Raw genomic sequence first — 18,676 nt, 5'->3', positions numbered from 1 at the left:
CAGAATTGATGTTCAGCCTGCCCATGGCATAGCAGCAGAGTTTCCCCTTCTTTCCAGTATGCTTCCTGCTGCTTTTTCCAATAGTTTTACTTACCAGATAAGGGTTATTCTTCTGGGACGTTTTCCCAAGCTAGTTAAGCTCAGTGTTATTGTATTGTTTTTTCTTTTGGTGATGATGAATTCTTCTGTGCTTACTCTTGTATTACTCTTTAATCTCTCCTCCAGACCATTCATCCTGATTATTGGTTAGCATTTACTGCATGAGGAGGATTTGTCCAGGAGAGGAAGGGCCTCTGAAGTCAAGAGGAGTTTCAACCCACAACCGGTAGACACACGTCTGAACGAGCAGCCAGCTAGAAGCGGCACCACTCAGTGTTCCCTGGGGACTGTGCCAGCAAGCTGGTTTGGCTGAGTGGTTGCTGGCTGGTTTAAGTATCCATCTGGCTGAAGAACCTGTGTGGCACACAGGACATGTGTGCATTAGGTATAATCTGAGGTAAATAAATTCCTCTTGCAGAAGAGGTGAGTGGCATGAGTCCGATGGGCGCAGCACTGAGGCATTGCAGCAACACATTTCTGAATAATCCTGGTGACAGGGATTGAATGAAATACTCTTTCCTGTAACAAGGAATAAATTATTTCCTTCTTCCCATTCTGAATCAAAGTATGAGTGTGTAAACCACCCTTGAACCCTTTTATGTGTTACTGAGATGTGGATCATGTCTTCAGCTGTTGCCATTTCTTGTTATTTGTGTTGCAGCATTGAAGTAGCCTGGCAGGGAACAAGGTGAGAAGAACAATACTATCTTGTGCCACTTTTCCTCACGCTGAGTCAGTACCACACAAGGTGTATTTTTCCCGGTGTAGCTTTTTTTGGTGATAAAACAAACCCTTGTTCCATTACTGACTAGTTCTGGTGCTTAAATTCAGAGTTTCCTCTCTCCAACTAGTGAACATGCAGATTTCCAGAAATGGGTAAGGGTTAACTCGAAATGGCAATTAGAGCAGGGAATTTGAATATAGGAAGAAAGTGAAATATAAGTCAAATGTAAACTGCTTTTGAACGTTAGTGGAGGTGGCACTTAGTCAAAATGCTTGGACTTCGGAGCACACTGGATAAAATCAGTCCAATGAGGTACGAATTTTGAATGTGGGCTGAAAATACCTGAGTCTGAAGAAAGCTGGACTCATGTCCTGGTTAAAGACTTCAGTTTAGAATCTATATCTTAAAAAGTTTCCATCAAAAAGCATTTCAGCTCTTGTCCCAGTCAGACTAGGCTACAGAATACTGGGTTACATTTTGTTACTGTGTTCCACTTATCTCCTGAATGGGGGGGAATTCTTGGCATGTCAGAACTTTGCAATGAGATTATTGCTTAAAGGAAAGTTTCATATGTTTGGATACACTTCAAAATGCCCCTGGATTTTAAGGAAAAACAGTATTTGTATAAATCAGTGCTCTCAATGTTCAGCACAGTTCTAGAAAGCTGCCGGCTGAGGTGTCTTGAGAGTCCTGTGTTTTGCAGAAATCAACACTGAGGGATATGCTCACTCAGTTTACTGAGGTTTAATGGAGCTATTTTGGGACCTGGAACTCCTGTTCATCAACCACATATTTCTGGGTTAAATCATTCCCTCACCAGCTTGTTTTCAATTAAGCTGTTCTGTCTCTGATGGATTGTGGGCATTGTGGAGTAATTCTGGTTTGAATGAATAGACACCCAACTAAGTGACTGATTGCTACATACATCTCTGGCTTTATGTGTATTTCTGTTATTGGATCATGCAATCATCCTACACATAGGGTAAAGAAAACTTTATTTTTTCTCTTGTCTCTAGCCTTTTGCCTGAAATCTCTCCCATCTGCTTGGCAAAGATGAGCTGAAGTGGCTACACTGTCCATGGACACCGTATCTGGAATACAGTCTTGCTTCTCTAGACTTACAGAATTATCACTACCATAGTAAAGGCACTGGTAAGTCACATTTAGCCTGCAACACCCTTTCTTCTGGTCTGTCGTTTCTTCCCATAGAAGACATTAAAAGCGCAATAAAATAGCAGGTATTACCAAGGCAGCCAAGCAGCACCATAACAGGAAAAAAACAAAGACGCAGAGTGCTTGTGGCACTTGTGCCAAAGGGAGGATGGAGAGAAGGAAGGAAATGTAGTCCAGGTGGTGTAGTGACAGCTGGTGCTGTTTGAGAGCTGGGATCTCCCCGTGGCAGTGCCAACGGGATGAGGGCATCTGTGTGCACGGGAAGGAGCTGGAACCAAGCCAGTTGTAGTTCTTTGGAATGGGGGGAGACCAGGCTGGAGGTGTGTGGAGAAGGAAGTCTTAAAATCCAAGCTAACTGACACAGCTGCCGACTGATCCTTCATGTAGGCAATAAAGAGGGTTATAAAGAGGACACTATGCAGCTGCAGCAAAGCTTTCATGTGCCCTCGGTTGGACCATTCCTATAGAACATGGACTGGGACCTGAAGGGAAAAGAAAGCCCATGTGCCACATCCCTGACCAAGATCAATATGTGTTTTACCTTGCTTACCAACCCTGTGGACCTGACAGAGAGACAGCTGTATCTAAAACCTGCCACCAAGCTCTCACCAGGCCTTGGCTTTGTTGGCGTGACGTGAATCTGTTTGTGCAGTCCCAAAATGTCCCAATAAGGGCAAATTTCACTGTGGTTTGGGAACCTATTTGTATGCAAAGTTGTCTTCAGGACTCTTTCCAGTACAGGCTCTTGAACGAGAGCATTCTTTAGCCTGGGAACGATGGTGAGGATTTTGGGGTGTCTTGTCAGTGTGGAAGGTGGCCTCTTGCCCAGCTGCACACTTGTAAATTTTGACTGGTTTTGCTCTTTGTTTTTTTAGCTCTCTGCTTATAAACCTGGGGTTTCTCTGCACTGAGGCTCTGAGGGAAAAGGAAAGTTACAACAATTTCCTGTTAGAAATGTTTTAAGATTAACAAAAATAGCTTAATCACAAACTGTGTTGTGGCAGTGTTGAAATTTGATTATTTTTCTAAAAGATATGAGTCTTTTGAAAGCAAGCTTTGGATCTTTTACATTTCTAATCTGATTAAAACTCCCATCTTTGACTGCTATTTCTGCTCTTGATAGTTCACTCTGTAATTACAACAGATGAGGCAAGTAAAACTTAAGGAAACAGTCCACATTTGTTGATGGTGAGGAAAAGGAAATATTTAGCAGGGTGACTTTTGTTGTATTGACAGGGCAGGGGGGCAGTTATGCCCACGTATCTTATGTGGACAGAGCAGGGATGCAACTAGTTGCATTTATGTTATGGTGCCACAATATACCAAAAGGTGTCCGCTTATTTGTAGCATAAATATAAATATACATGTAACATTTAGAAAAGCAGATGAGGTGAGTTTACTTTTTTTTTTTTTAAAAAAAAAAGACCCAATACAAAGCAAAGGCAGCACTTTGCCCCAACCCTCCCCCCAGCCCTGTCACTGTATTTCTAAGAACATGCCACTTTCAGCTTTTCCATTTGTCACTTATACTGTGAACTTCTTAGAAGTTTTATACATAAACTTCTCTGCAGTACTGGCAGAAACCTGGCTGGTCTCTGAGGTCATCTGATATTTCAGATAATCTGGATTATGAGAACTGTCAGCCATAGATATTCGCTTTCAGTGCTGAGCTCTTCGAGTCCGCGCTGTGTGTTCTTAGGGAAGGATCTGCCCCCCGTCTGCGCGGCTCCAGTTGCATCAGGGAGACTGTGCTGGATCTTCAGCGGGTGAGGCTGCCCCATCTACTGAGAAAATGTGTTAAATTATGTCCAGACTTTTGCAATGCCAGCTCTTCCTCACAAACCTGACACTTCTGGGGGAAGAGGGAGGGGGTTTCCTGAGGCCTTTCATGTATCCGTCATGATGACAACTTTCTTAAAAAAGAAGTAGGATTACTCTAACCAATTTACAAGCCTGTTAATAGCAAAACAGAAACTGAAACTACGCATGAAGTTCTGCTGATGAGAGGTTTGAGGTTATTTTGTTCTAATTCAATGGCCATTTGACAGGAATGAAATCCACTGACTCGTAAGATCTTTATTTATTTAGAGTCTCTAATGTGAAGTATTTAAAAAAAAATAACAAAAACTGAGTTGTTTCAGCCATGCCACTAACATATCACTTGAATCACTTGATAAAAACCCAATGTTGATCTAAACCAGTGTTACAACTAAACAGTGAAATGCTAGAAAAAGGCAGCTGCTTTACTGGAAACTCTTTATTCAAGGGCTCTTTCTGCTGCCTGGGCTCCAAGCAGCTCTTGCACAATATGATGTGATTATCTGAAAGGCTGTACCTGGGAGTAAAAGGAAAACTATTGATTTTCATTTTGAACAGCTACTGAAACCTAGGAGGAAAGAGAGTGAGGGATTGCTAAATTCCAGGTAACGTAAAGCAGAGATAATGACAACTGCAAGGAAGGCAGGTGGACGGGCAGCCCAAACGGCTGGCTGCCTTCAAAGCGGCATAATTCTGTACCAGCAAACTTCGGGGAAACAGTCAGGTTTGTTTTCCAGGAAGAGATAATAATGTAGAAACCTCTTTCTTGTGGCTTTCTTTAATCACATGGAGGGGTGGTGTTAAAAGCCAGGCGCGCACAGAGAAACGCTCGCTTTGAACTACAAAAGCACAACACGTCCCGGGCTCGCTTCACTAAACGGCTGCTTTACTGAAAGTTACAGTCATCTCTTGTGTTGAGCTGACCTCCTGTTCCTCTTTTAAAAACAACAATTTGAACAGCCTTTGCTGTAACAGGATTGTCAGGACAATTCAGGCGCGCAGAGACTGTGTCACTGGAACTGACATCAAGGTGCATGTGCCATGTTGCATGTTTCTCTTCAAACATTTTTGAGCATATTTGACAACAGCTGTGCAAATCCAGTTCAAATATTTTCACTATCTGAGTAGTCATTTCTCCAGAACTGTGCCTGGGAACATTTTGCTGATGTTCCATAGTATTCTATTTCATTTCAGATTCATAGGTCACCACTTACTTCTAGTACAGACTGATTTGTCATTTTTTGCAAATGTGTGGCACAAATAAATCCTTGTCTTGTATCCTTTTGGCATTCCCTAGGAGGGCTGTTGGTCCTACATTTGGAGCACCTATAGAATGCCCAGGTATATCAAGTTCTGCTACAAGGAGAAAGGCAGAGGCACATCTGTGATCCTAGCAGGGATTTCTGTGTCACAGAAGTGACAAAGTTAATTTGCCCTTCCCTGGCCCTACAAGGCCTGATTCAGTTGCATTGAGATGAGGTACAGCTCTATTGTGCCAGAGCCGTTGCTTTGCTCAGAGCTAACAGGGGAGCGGGTTACAGCCCCTTCTGTTCCCCTTTGGCCCTCATTAAATCTATTAAATCTACTATCTTCTTCAACCAGGAGGTGTAACAAAGCACAGCAGAGTCAGGCACCCAGCCTCAGCCCACACCTCCCCACTGCTTCCCTGCCTGGGGAAGAACGTCCTCCAGTGAGATAGTAACTACTGCCTGGAGGGATTCCTCTCACCTATGCTACTCTCTTACCTCTGGTATTTTCCAAACACAGAGAAAGCTAAAGTTTAAGAAAAAGTATCCTGCAGCAAGATGAAAGGAATTGACGGCTCCTGTGCAAGAAAAATAAGAGCATACTGGCCTAAAGCCTGTTCTTTCTTTTCAGGGAATTACCAACAGGCAGATTACGACAATCTTTTTTCCAAATTATAGTAACAAACTGCATTTTCTGTGAAGATGATCTTGGATTCCAGTAAGTAAAAAAAAAAATACTGTTGTTTTTTCCTCCTGCTTTTTTCTTCCTTCCCATTTTTCCAGGAACCTAGTATTGTCTGGCATGCCTGCTTTGACCCAGCAGTGGTCTGTACGTACGAGTCACCCGAACAAATTCTTGTGCTTGTCCCTGCGTGTGCCTGCTGCTGGCCAGAAGGCTTTAGTTCTTTGCACACTCGGAGAAGGTTCTGCTGTTTCCTCCTGTTCTGAGGTCTAAATCTCCACAGATGATTGGAAAATTTCTCTCCATTGCCAGTGGCTTTGGATCAGATGCTCAGGCTTTTGTTCAGCTGCAGCCCTTCCCCTGAGAACTCTGTTTCTGGACAGCTAACATTTGATAGCCCTATCTGTGAAATCACAAGTTAAATCTTTCCAGATGCAGAAGAGGTAACTAGGCAAATAAAATAGGGTGTTTTCCTTCAACCCCTCGATTACGTTTTGTGCAAAAGGGATTTCTCATGTTTTAGCAAAAACTCAAATCCTTTTCTCAAAAGGATTTCTCAAATCCAGATCTCTTTTTAATTCAGTTTTGCAATCACTGTCAACTTTCTGCAGCAACTTCAATTGGAATTTTGCCTAAAAAGTCTGAGGAAAACTGAGACTTTAATTCTGAATTGCTTGCTAATGCAGTTCACTGTAAATCTGAAATGCTCTTGTTAGTCAGCAGCGTGTTTTTTTCTCTTGGTCAGTCTTTTATTTTACTCCTTAATTACAGCTATTTTGGTTTGGGTTTTGGTTGTTTTTTTTTTTCCAAAGAAATCTAAATTTAGCATTTAAATTTTTAACTTAATCTTCCTGGAGAATTAATGGAGAGAAAGTTTTGCATCAACTCTTTCTTCAGCAGGCTTTTCGTAATCAGTCAGGCCATTCCCCTTTTGTGACAGGCTTAGCCAAGTCAGTCACTTTACATGCTCGTTTGCATCCTACCTGCCACATTATTAATAAACTCTGAATTATTTGTCTCATCTATTTGGTACATGTTTTCAGTTCAGCATTTCATTTCCAGTATGATCCTGCCAAACTCAACAGCAGGCTTCTGCAGTAGCTCTTCAGTGACTCTGGCCTACATTGAGAAGTTTTTCTTATATTGACGTTCCGCACGACTGATTTGCCAGATCTGGTAAGCAAACAGGTGCATCCTAGGAGCCCTCCTTGTTCTGTAATACACAGGGGTGTTTCTTACTTACAGCAGTGTAGAGGTCAACACAAATAACAGAACAACTGGCAATCCTAAACTCCAAATAATTCTAATCTCTCCCAGCCACATACTCCTGTTTTGCAGAGGTTCTGCCATTTCTTGGATGCTTTTTTTAGCCATTTTGGCTAGTTAATGTGACATGACTGGATTATTTTTTTTTCCTAAGAGAGCAAGTTGTATTGGCTCTGGAAGGGTTTGAGAGCCAAAATAAAGGATGAGGTAGGATTCCAGAGCACAGGAGCAGGGCTGGAGAAAGAGAAAGGCCAAGTTGTGGGGGAAGTTGCTGGCCTGTCCCAGATGTCTGTGACACCACACTTTGAGCTGGTTAAAGAACACCCTCCCTACAGTGGTTCTGTCACATGAAATATACAGTTGGCAGCCTTCTAGTTACTGGTTCACAAGAAAGAACTAAAATTATTGAGAAGAACCTCACTTTCAGGAATGCAAAATGTCAATTGGGACTGGTTTTACTTACCAGGCTTGGCCGATGTGCTAAGACACGCTTTGGTTTAGAAAAACCCAGAGAAAGGTTATGCTGGCCATGCTGCTGAGGGTCAAGCTAGTTGGACTAAGTCCTTCAGGTTCCCTTTAACACTTCAGTGTGGGGGCCAGGTGAACAGGATGGCTGAGCCTGCTTTTTCAGAGCATCTTTTACCTCCTTATCACTTTCAGTTTGGAGGATCAACCACTCGGCACACTGTATGTGTTACAGGAATGTACTGAAGGCACCGCAGTGTTTACATAACTCCAGGAGGGAAGTGGGAAGAATTGTCTAGTACAGGTAGAAAGAGGAGCAGGATCTGCTGTGTATGAATGGTTAAAGGAATTACCTTGTAGCTCCTTGAATGAAATGACCCTTCTCCACTTCCTGTGAGTACATTTGCCCTACCAAGTAAGGACTTCAAAGTGTGTCAAATCGCCATTTTAAGGAAAATCGCGGAAATTTCACGTAGCAGCATCATCATGGATGAATGGGCACCGCTTTCCCAAGGCTAAATGTTTCCATTGTTGCTTTCAAACAGCTCCAGCAGTCTCTGCTTTGGCTCTCACTTACCTGACTATATTCCCATTGTCTCAGCAGCCCATGGCGTGTCCGTGTGTTCCTACCCACACCCCACCCTCCTCCTCTCTTCTGCGGCCTCCCAGTTGCTGGCAGCGAACGCTCCATCTGATCTGGGTGCCTGGGACTCCTGCTTTCAGCAGCGACATCCATGGCAGGTGGATTCAAGCTTGCCAACCAGTAGCTGGGTGGCTGGATTTAGTCCATTATCAAGCCAAAATGAGTCATGCCTGCTGAGAGCCAGAGCAGGCTGGCTCAGAGCCCACACCTCCTGTACTACACAACTTCTTACAGGTGCCGGTATAGACACAGGGAAGAAGTTGAAGCTACCTCTGTCCTTTGCTGTCCTCCGGCTCCAGCAAGTCTGTACTTGCCCCCTCCGAAAGGACAGGACAGATTTCACAACTTGTGTAACAACACTTTCAGAAATCCCGCAGGAGGAGACACACAGATAAGGAAACTATTGGGGCATTTCCCTATAGATTTCTCCTCGAGAAGAGCAGGAAATCCCCCACTCCTTACTTACAGGTGAGGGCACGGCCCCCTTCACCTCCGGATTGTCCAGGTTTTTGAGGGTGAGGGGGCCAGAGTGGTCACCTGTGTCACTCTGTCCTTCCTCTGCCTTGCTTACTTGCAGCCTGGTTGCAATGCAGCAGTTTTACAAGACTGCTGAAGCCAGCAGAGTTTTTTTTAAAGGGGGTTCTCATCCAGGATTACAATGATGTATGAGCCTTCTGTGAAATGGAGGAACAGAAGAAGGGAAGGAAGAACCCTCAATAACAGTAACAAAAGCACATTCAAACAATACTCTTCCCAGGCAAATCATCTTTCCGGGAGAATTAATAATCAGATGTGAAAATCCTGAACCAGATATGACTATGTCCTTCAGCATTTTCAAAATAAAACAAAGGAAAAAGCAAAATCCTGGAATGAAATCTCAGTGTTGCTCATATCCCATGCTAAAAAGCAGTACAGAGCCTCTGAACATCTGAGCGCTGGCAAGCTGCTGTGTGAGCCATCAAATTCAGGTTTATCATTGATGAGGTGGCAAATAGAAGACTAATATCCTGATCTGCAGTCTGATTCTCCTAAATTAGTTCATACACCTTCTATCTGTGCAAAACCAAGAGTTGCCAGGGAAGCACTTCTGACTGTCTCCTACTCCCAACACCTGAATTTCCTGTCACTGTCCTGTTCCTGCTGCTGTTGCTGTCACAGCTCCACATGCACTTCACAGGCAGATCTGATTAGCACAGGCCAGGTGGTGTTATTTGATGGGTCATTACACAGTGAGTAAGCCTTTCTACTGAAATCAAGTCATTGACTAGCCCTAGGAGGGACAATTTCTGTTGTATCAGCCTGATACATGCACAGCCTAGTCCTGCTTTTACTGCCTCTACGATCAGTAATGAAACTCCTCCAACTTCAGCAGAGATTCATGGAAGTCTTCAGTTCTTGAAAAATTCTGCTTCTCATACTTTTGTTCTTGGGAGATCGTTGTCTTGGGTATACGGATGGTCTTGCCCTTTCACAGCATTCCACCATCAAATGTGAGAGCCCTGAGGTGCTGTTTTTGCCAAGAAACTTTTTTTCTCTCCCCCAAGTCTAGCAGCCAGAGCACTGGCTTCCAAACAGATGCAGTGTTGGGAGAGGATTTGGTTCAAGTCCTTGTTGCTTCTCTCTGAGGCAAAGGTCCTGCACTCCAGAGGCTTGTGTGGAGCAGGGGAAGGCAGTGTGGTCAGTGGAGGCTGGACGAACAGTGGAGCATCTCTCTGGGCAGCGCAGGGGAGAGCAGGGCAGGTCTGCAACCTGCTGCTTTCATTGCTCCCTGCACCTCAGGAATCCCATCATTCCATTCAGTCATCGCTCCAGAATGTTTTCTGGATTTTAGTTATTCATGGTTAAATCCTTGTTCCTTCTCCTATGTGCACTTACATCTCCAGATGCTTAATTCCTTTTCCTGGACTTTCTCCTGGGTTATCAGCTCCATTTCCTAAAGTGGCTGAAGCAGAGGTCACAGGCTGGAGTATTTCCAAAGCAGGACTAGTGTTTGCAAGTCTGAGCTCCAACTTGATTGTATCAAGATATTTCTTTTATTTAAGCTTACAGTAAAATTAATAAGCTGGACCAGATTTGGAATATTGACTAGCTCTTCCTCCTCAAACCTCTTAATATTGAATCATACAGAGCAGAAAACTGAAACTGATTTGTAACGTAGAAACTGAGTTCAGTAAAAAGCTGGTTGTTCCCCTCCTCCATCATCAATAGTAAGTATCATTTGATGATGCTCTTTTCTTCTTCTTAGCCTTTAATTTCCTGGAGGATCATATTTGACCAGCAAATTTAGAGAACCGTGACTGTGAGATATGTTTTTTAACTGCAGTGGTTCTGGTGTCATTGTTTTACAGTAAAATGTGGCATTTGTTGTATACTCTGCATGGAATGGGCCACTGGCTGTTCTGTTTAGATTTGTAAGCATTATGCCTCTTTAAAATGATGTCAATAGCATAAAATGACGTTAACAAACAGCATTACCACGTGCAGTTTAGCTGTTCAGTAGTTACCACGAGAAGGTAATATTTATGCCAGCTTTTCCATGGCAGGTCACTTACTTTGTTAGCACAGGCAACAGTATATTTGTATTGTGCAACTTTTCCTAGGAACTGAACTGCACTGGAGGACAGGAAATAATGGGAAGCAGGATGGACTTGAATTAAAAGGAAAGGATTTGTTTTTCTTGTGTTCGGATGCCAGTGCCTGTTGAGCTGGATTGACATACTGTACAATCTGTGCTTCTCGTTATACAACCAAGCAAAAGGACGACCTGCAAAAGATTAAAGTAAAAGTGAGTGGGCTGTAGTTATTTTTCCTTAATCTGTTTTGACGTGATGACACGTGGTCTGCACAGGTCAAACCTCTAGATTCTGGAATGATTTTGTAAGGTGCTATTTTACAGAACTTCCTGGGCTGCACCTTGGCCAAAGCTATCCCAGTCTAACTGTAGAAATGACCCCCTAACTCAATAGAGAGTAATTAAAATGCAGCCACTTCTGTATGTTTTGTAACTGATGAGGCCAAGCCACTTTCATAATCTGCCTGCTACATAAAGACTTTATGACTCAGACTGGGGGAGTTTCATAAATACTTTGCTCATGGTTATTTAAAAAGACACTGTCTCATGAAGGTGTTTAATAGGTGTCCTTTTCCTCTAGTTTTTTTTTTTTCTTTGCTCTCAGCACATTATCTTAATTGCAAGATTGTGCACTTAATATGGATTAAGCTTGAATAAAAGAGAATGTGTTCATTTCAGCTCAAGCACTAGAGGCTGTTACAACTGATCTGCAGTAAGTTCAAGCTTTAAAAATTGGGACCAACAGTAGCATAATTTGTATGGGAATTAATTAAGTGGCTTCTTCAAGTCCTCAATGAAAGCTCAGGCCTTCACCATCACCAGTGGAAACTGAGCAACTCCAGGACTATGCTGGATTCTGTAAAATGTCTGAATGTTGGAGCAAAAGGCTCTAAACCAGCTGTATAATGGTTCTGCACTTGGGACTCTTTTTTTATAACAGAGGTTACAGCTGCCAAGAGAACTTGAGAGCCACCTGGATCCCCTTGCAGCTGTTATTCCCTCTCTGCACTTATTTCAAATCCAAGCTAATATTTGGTTCTATCGAATGCATTAACTGCTTCCAAAATTTCACAGTCTTCCAGGATGCTTTCCAGTCTCCTCTGACACGCTGCAGCCTTCCCAGGTTTCACATAGAATTTTCCTTTAGAGAGAAAACATTTTCTCTCAGGGTTAGTTTTGAGCTCAGTTTAGTTTCTGTTGACTTCACTAGAAACTGAATTAGGCCCTGTAAGAAACACTGAAGACCATGGGCCTGAAGCTGGCTCTGCAGTGATTTTTTTTTTGTTCCACCAATGGCCAGCATTCAAGCTAGTGGAATTACACTTGCACTCATAAATTCTCTCAAAGCCTATTTATACCATGTTGGAGTATGCCTGTGGGTTGTGTCTGGAATTTATATGCAGTTGCCTTTGAGCTTCAGCTGGGTTTGTGTACAATATTAGCAGATAATGGTTTGTATACAATTTAACTCCAGCAGCCAGTTTTTCCTTCCACTTGGATCAAAAGTTCAGATCTGGCAGATGAACTGTGGAATTTTAAATTTTAAGGAGTCAGAAGAGATAATTCTTGCCCGGTAGAAAAGTCACTGCTAAAACTATCCATCTGGGCTTCCAGTCCCAAAACTTCACATACCGATGTGAAATGTGCTGGCATTTTAAAATCACCATCTTCTTAAAACAGTATTGAAATTACAAAGGAAATGAGATATGTAGGAGAGCAAAGAGAAAATAATAGGAATTGCTGAGAAAGGCAGACCTGGACTGTGCAGTCCTCAGTTTATACTTAGTACACAGACACAGCCTTGCCTGTGCTCTTCACTTGTGGCTTTTAAAGCAAATTTGGAAGTCCTAAGCTATTTCAATATCTGTGATTGAAATTGTTACCTTGCCAATGAGCTTGTGTATGGTTTCGCGTACAGTGCATAAATTACACTTACAAGGAAGAAAGGTTACCTAGGTTTTATTAGTTCCAAAGCATAATAAAATGATACACATTACAAGTTATGCAATTCACATGGACAACTTCTTCCTGATTAGGCATATTTGTTTTTAAAGTAGATATATAAAATATTACTTAGACATCTGAGAAAATAATCAGCAAATACTTCTTGATACCTAGGGCTTTGTACTTTTATTCCTGAGAATTGTAGGCTCTTCCTAAGTACATATATGTATTACAGTAAATCTTCCAGGACTAGAATATGATACCCATTGCCCAGGTAAGGGAATGAAGGCATAGGGACTCAGAGTTTGAATCAAGAGACTTTTATCCTACTGTCGGAAAGACGTGGAATTTGTTGTGGTTTCAGCAGGGCAGCTGTGAAAGTACTAGAAAGAGAATAGGCCATAATGAACTAAAAAAAGCCAAACTTCTCTTTACTGAATACTCTGTTACTGAAACCCTTGCAGTGTTGCCTAATGGTCAAAAAAAAATCATACACAGTCTCTTATGTGCTGTGAAAAATCAGTCTAAATTACCCATACAGTTAAAAGCTGGAAGGAGATTACAAGGTAAAGTAGTTTGATATATAGAATAATTTGTTGGCAGAGTCTTGAATGAAACTGAGAGTTCCTGATGCCTCAGAAAGGGTTCTGTCCATGAGTCTGAGCTATAATGTTTCACTCAAGCTATTTACAAGGAGATATTTTTTACAAACTATATAATGCAAGATTCCAGAATCACAGGGTGGGAGATAAGTTTCCTTGTTTGGAGTTGAGAGTCCTAACCTCATTTCAGCAGCAATTCATCCAAAGGCTGCATTTTGGTTCTTTCCTGTTTTCTTTTTCTATCCCGAGTACTTCTGTGGCGAACTGGAGCATCATTTGTGCCCTACAGCTTCGGTAGGTGCTACTGTTTCACAGTCCTTCTCACTGTCTGCTCCTAAAACAAAAGCTGTCCTGCTTTATTTACATTTAAACGCCAGAGAAAATCCCTCTGGTCAGCATGTGAGTGGGTTGTATTCATAAAAGTCAAGGTGGAAGTGGAATGTGGGCCACTCTTTTGACTTTGTGTGTTAGAAGATGCCAAGTGTTCCTGGTGTGTTCTGTACTAAGCTTAAAACTGTGTGTCCCTGGCAGAAAATTGCAGACATTTAAAGTCTCAGCAGTGCTTGAGACCTTCACAACCGCAACATACAAATTAGGTGAGATATTTTTATTTAGTTCCCAAGGATAAATGACGCTGCAGCCTGTTGAAAAAGCCATCCCTTAACAACGTCCCTTAGTTGCCAGTCTGACCTGGCCACCCATCCTGACAGTCTGGCTGTACAGACAGACGGGCTGGCTGAGCAGCTCATCGCCAGCACCCTGTGCCGTGCTGGCTGTCTCTGGCTTCCAGCCTTTAGATAAACCCCAGAATCACCATCCCTGGGTGCAAACACTCCTGTCGTCTCTGAGCCACCTTCTAGGCTCCTGCTGCTTCAGCTGTCCACTCCAGGAAGCAGCTGACTGCTTTTTACAGTGTGCTGATGAAGATCAGCAGCAGATAACAAACATATGGGTTGTTGGAAGTATGTACAACAGCATATGGAATGCAATAAAACAGTTTGTGCATAAGGCTTGAGATGGTTTAGGGAGCTCTGCCTTCTTGGCCAGTAATGAATGCCCTGCAAGGTCTAAGATTTCTCTCATTGCAGCCACCTTCTTTTTCTTTTTTTTCACTTAGACAGAAGAATCATTTGCCATAACTGTTAAATTGTATCGGCAGTATTCGTCGTAAATGCCATTATACACCTGGACCTTTGTAACTGATGTCCGTAGAGAAAAAAACAACTATAGCAAATTTACACTGAACAGCAGGTTGATCATATGCTCTGTTAACAGCGCTCAGCCAGTCATTAGCGTTTGCTGTGCAGCAACAGTAATGAGGAAATTTACAGCCGCCAGAAACTCTTGTATGAAAATGGAAATTGCAATACCAAATATGCTGGGCTGAGAATAATGGAACTGAAATCATTATGTTTAAGAAAGGCACCATCTACTTTGCATACAAATATTGTACATGCCAAATACATATAAGTGATAGCTGTGTGATATGCTGCAGAGCTGTGGCCTACAAGAGCGTAGCTTGTGGCCTGCTGTGCTGTGCTGTCTTGTCTGGGAACAGCTTCTGTTGGCTGCCAGTTTTACACAGACACTCTGACAGGTATTTTCTCCTCTTCCTACAAAACCATAATTCTTTCTGCTTTTCTTCCTGGTTTTCGAAAACAAAAAGACATGCATTTGCATAAGGTTGTAATTTACACATGGTTTAGTCCCAGGACAGTGATGGATTTACCTTTAATCACGTAATTATTGAGTAACTGTGCAAGATTAGATAAAGAAGATCCCTCTGCTTGGAAAAGGAAGTTCCTACCTCATGTCTGAAAAAGGCTTGAGGTACTGAACTCTAGTTTCAGCTTGTTTTAAACAGAAACAAATTGCTATGTAATACTTGTAAAGCCTTCACAGCTCTCTTCTTTTTTACTTTGTGTAGCTGGACTTACTGGAAACCAGGGAGAAGCCTGGGGAAGTGTTCAGGCACTGGACTAACAGATCCAGCGGCCCCTGGCAGTTCAGCACCTACCTCTGGGAGCTTTTGGTTTGCGCCTCATTCAGCTGTTTACAGGAGCTGGTGTGAACAGCTTACCTGGTGAGAGCAAATGGGAGTGCAAAGGGGACAGAAAACCTAAAACAATCTCTCAAGCCTTTGTCAAAACTATTTCTGAACAGATTGTGTTTGCAGAATACATGCCAGAAGAGTCTGGCAAGAAGGTTTACTGGTTTTTATCTGGGGAGAGCTAAGAGAGTAGCTAGTAGCCTTACCCCTTGCATAGCATATATCTCCCAAATTCATCCTAGTGATAATGTTAGAGATCATACCTGTCCTGCTTTGGTGTCAAGAGTCTATAGGATACACCAGCCCCACCTCCAGATCTCTCTAGGTTTCCTGAGCAGCAGTGGCATACGGGCAGGCCAAGAAATAACCAAAGGAGGCTGTTTCACACAGTGTTACAAAATCTGTAAGCCTTACTCAAGTCTGTTGTAACATTTTTGGGAGAATATTTTATGTTCACTTTTGGTTTCAGTGCTGTATCTGGGAACCAGAAGTGTTCAAATCCAAGAGAGGATACCTAAAATCTCAGCCTGAAAGTTCAATCTGACTCAAATTCCAGTAATAATCAGTTTCTGCTGTAGGGAAAGTTTGGTTAGGGTGAAAATGTAACACAATTATCAGTTTCAGTTTGAAGGGTACAGGGGAGACTTGCAAACACTGAGCAGAGCTGCAAGGGCGAGGGCCAGGAAATTGCACACCATCGCGTACACACACTTTCAGTATCAAAACTGAAGAGCAGAGATAGGGTTTCACATCACCCTCAACCTGTGAGTTAGCCGGGGCTCTATCAAGTAAGAAATCTTTGTGATGCAACCATAGCTCTCAGATGTAATTGTAAAAAGATGCTTACTGTTATTTAATAATATTATCTACAGAAAAGTTGATCTTCCCTGGAAATTTATTTCACTGGAGCCAAGATTTCACTCCAGACATTTGTATGTTCTGATATAATAAACCTCCAATTGATTATGGCTATAATTTTTGTTTTTCCCACAGTATGTGTAAATGTTGTGACTAGAGTAGATTTACCAAGGGAAATAATGGGTCCCCGGTATCCTCCCAATCTCTTCACCTTCACACCATGTCTTGCAAAGTGTCCTTCTGTGGGAACAGGACAGTGCTGGGGACTCCTCCGCACTCCCTGACTCCATGAGCTGTGTCCTGTGCTGGTGCTGTCTCTGGGTGCCTGTCGAGTAAAGCACCTCACTTTCAGTTAAACTTTGTGAAAGATGGAAAGAATTGGTGAAATCTTCAGTCTACGACAAAGGTAGCTGAAATCAGAGGCTTAGTTTACAGTGACAATGTGTTCATCTGCCAGTGCACTGATCACTTTTCTGTCTCTCCTGACTTAACCTGGGAGCTATCTAACCAAATTAAAGGGTGGCTTTATAGCTACATGGAAAGTAGCTATATATAGCTACATTGAGATTTGATCCCACTTGTGCCTTTCTTCTGAAGTTATCTCCTTATTCCCTGGTCTGTGCTGATACCAGCACTAAATATCCCAGTATTCTTCTGAAAATTTGCAAATTATTTTTCTTATTTGCTGCTAAGTTCATTCTTCTCCTTCTGGATAATCAACATGTTCAGCTGTGGATGTGTTATGTGTCTTGACTAGTGAAACCACTGATCTCTTTTCTGCTGCTCAAAGTCCGCAGTAGAGTATCAGGAGGCCGGTTAGTGGTAGAATAAGGAAGGGCCAAATAGTTGTCTGCTTTTTTAACAGAGCTGGGATGTCCATTTGCACTATGAAAAGCAACTAAAACAGAGCACAGAAATTCCAAGAGATTTGACAGCATCTAAGTAAAGGCCTAAACTACTTATCATACTTACCTGTCCAACTGGGTGCATCTCTCCAGGTCTTTTGCCTGGGTGCCTGCACATCTCATTTTAGTACAGTAGTTGCAGTTTCCTCACCGTCTGCATTTCAGTTGCCTGAGAGAGGGAAGAATTTGATGTATATCAACTTCAGATTCCTTTCCCAATGTGCTGCACTATGACTGATGATCAAGACTTTCCTCTTTCCTCTCTTGTTACCAAGCTCAGTTAGTCCTGGGTGGCAACCACCTCAACGTACATAGAAGATGCCAGCCTTGTGCCCAGTCCTGTTCTGTCAGGTAAAGAGAAAAAATGTCCCGCCATCTCCTTTAGGGCTTCATTCCTTCTCCACCTGCAGTCATGCCATGCTGCTGTTGTAATGCCAGATGGAAACAGAACTGTGACTGGCTGGACATGTTGATGAGCAGAAAAGATAAGTTGCATTGCAATGCAGCCAGTGTGTTAACTGATGGAAGCGCACATGGAAGTACATAGTAAATTCTTTAGTGCTTGACATCATTCAGCTGAGATTGGATGTCTGCCTAAAAACTCTAAGTTTAGTTACACATAACTGGCCTTGACAGTGTTCACTTACACAGCAGGCGTAACTGCACTGCAGAAAATTGCTGGTGAAACTTCTGAGGCCTTTTTTCATATAAAGAAAGTCAAGCTAGATTAATCCAATGGTATCTTCTAGCCTTCAAATCTTTATGGCATGCAAAGGTGCTGTAAAATAAAAGTAAAGGGGCTTTGTGGAACTAGTGTCCTACCAATGGTCACTGATCTGATCCACAAATTGCGTTAAGCTGACACCACTCTACAAACAGCCTGAGCCCACGTAATACTGAGAGTGCCGGGCATTGGGGTCAGTGTCCTCTCGAGCATCCTGGCACTACCCATGGAATATCTCACCATAACCCTGAGCATGTTTTGGCCCACTATCTTCACTATAGACAACCACAGGCCTTCACTACTATCGTGTAAAAAAAAGGTTCATTTAATGAGTATTTCTATGGAAGAAGTGATTAAGTGTTTGGTAATAGATAAGTGTGTAGGAAGGCTCTGATTAAAACCATACTAATCATGTAAAGAAAGTTCCCCATTTTAACCACTCAGTCAGAACTTTCCTTCCACAGCCATGTCTGGAGGGGTGTGCACACCTACAAGCACAGCACAGTGGCCAGTGGATCTTACTCAGCAAAAAATGACCAAATCTTCACAGTTGCTTTTTTTCAGTTAGTAGCAGAGAACAGAAAACCCCAAAATTCTCTGTTGGTGAAGATGAACCTTTGTGCTCACAAGCAGAAGCAGGCCAGGCACTAGTGATTCACAGGAGACAACTCTTTAAGGTGACTAGATTTGTCATTCTTCTACATAGCTGGGAGCTACAAAAAATATACCTATAACAGAGATTCAAATGGCAACGAAAGGTGATCCTACTTTGCCTTGCTAGTGAAACTAAAAGGAACAGAATGAAGGAAGCTGAGCAAACATGGCTTGTGGCACGATTAGCTATTTGCTTTACTCTGCTTGACTGCTATTCCATCTTCACAATATCTGCTGTTCTCCTAGCTTA

General features: G+C 42.5%; 1 protein-coding gene across 18 annotated transcripts in view; it reads left to right on the top strand.

Annotated features, from left to right (window-relative positions):
- CLEC16A (C-type lectin domain containing 16A) overlaps nt 1-18,676 on the top strand; it is a 170,462-nt gene that overhangs the window by 114,593 nt on the left and 37,193 nt on the right. For 11 of the 18 annotated variants that reach the window (XM_065030484.1, XM_065030486.1, XM_065030487.1 and 8 more), the window contains 3 exons: nt 226-1,975; nt 5,693-5,779; nt 6,806-6,919. The gene's annotated coding sequence lies outside the window, so the exon portion shown is untranslated. Of the gene's footprint in view, nt 1-225; nt 1,976-5,692; nt 5,780-6,786; nt 6,920-15,162; nt 15,319-18,676 lie in introns of all 18 variants that reach the window. The other 7 variants (XM_065030478.1, XM_065030473.1, XM_065030477.1 and 4 more) reach the window with 7 other exon arrangements.

This window comes from Columba livia, chromosome 15 (genome assembly GCF_036013475.1).
Source record: "Columba livia isolate bColLiv1 breed racing homer chromosome 15, bColLiv1.pat.W.v2, whole genome shotgun sequence".
NCBI classification, from domain to species: domain Eukaryota; kingdom Metazoa; phylum Chordata; class Aves; order Columbiformes; family Columbidae; genus Columba; species Columba livia.
Note: the sequence above shows the minus strand (reverse complement) of the source record. Positions and strands in the feature narration are given on the sequence as shown.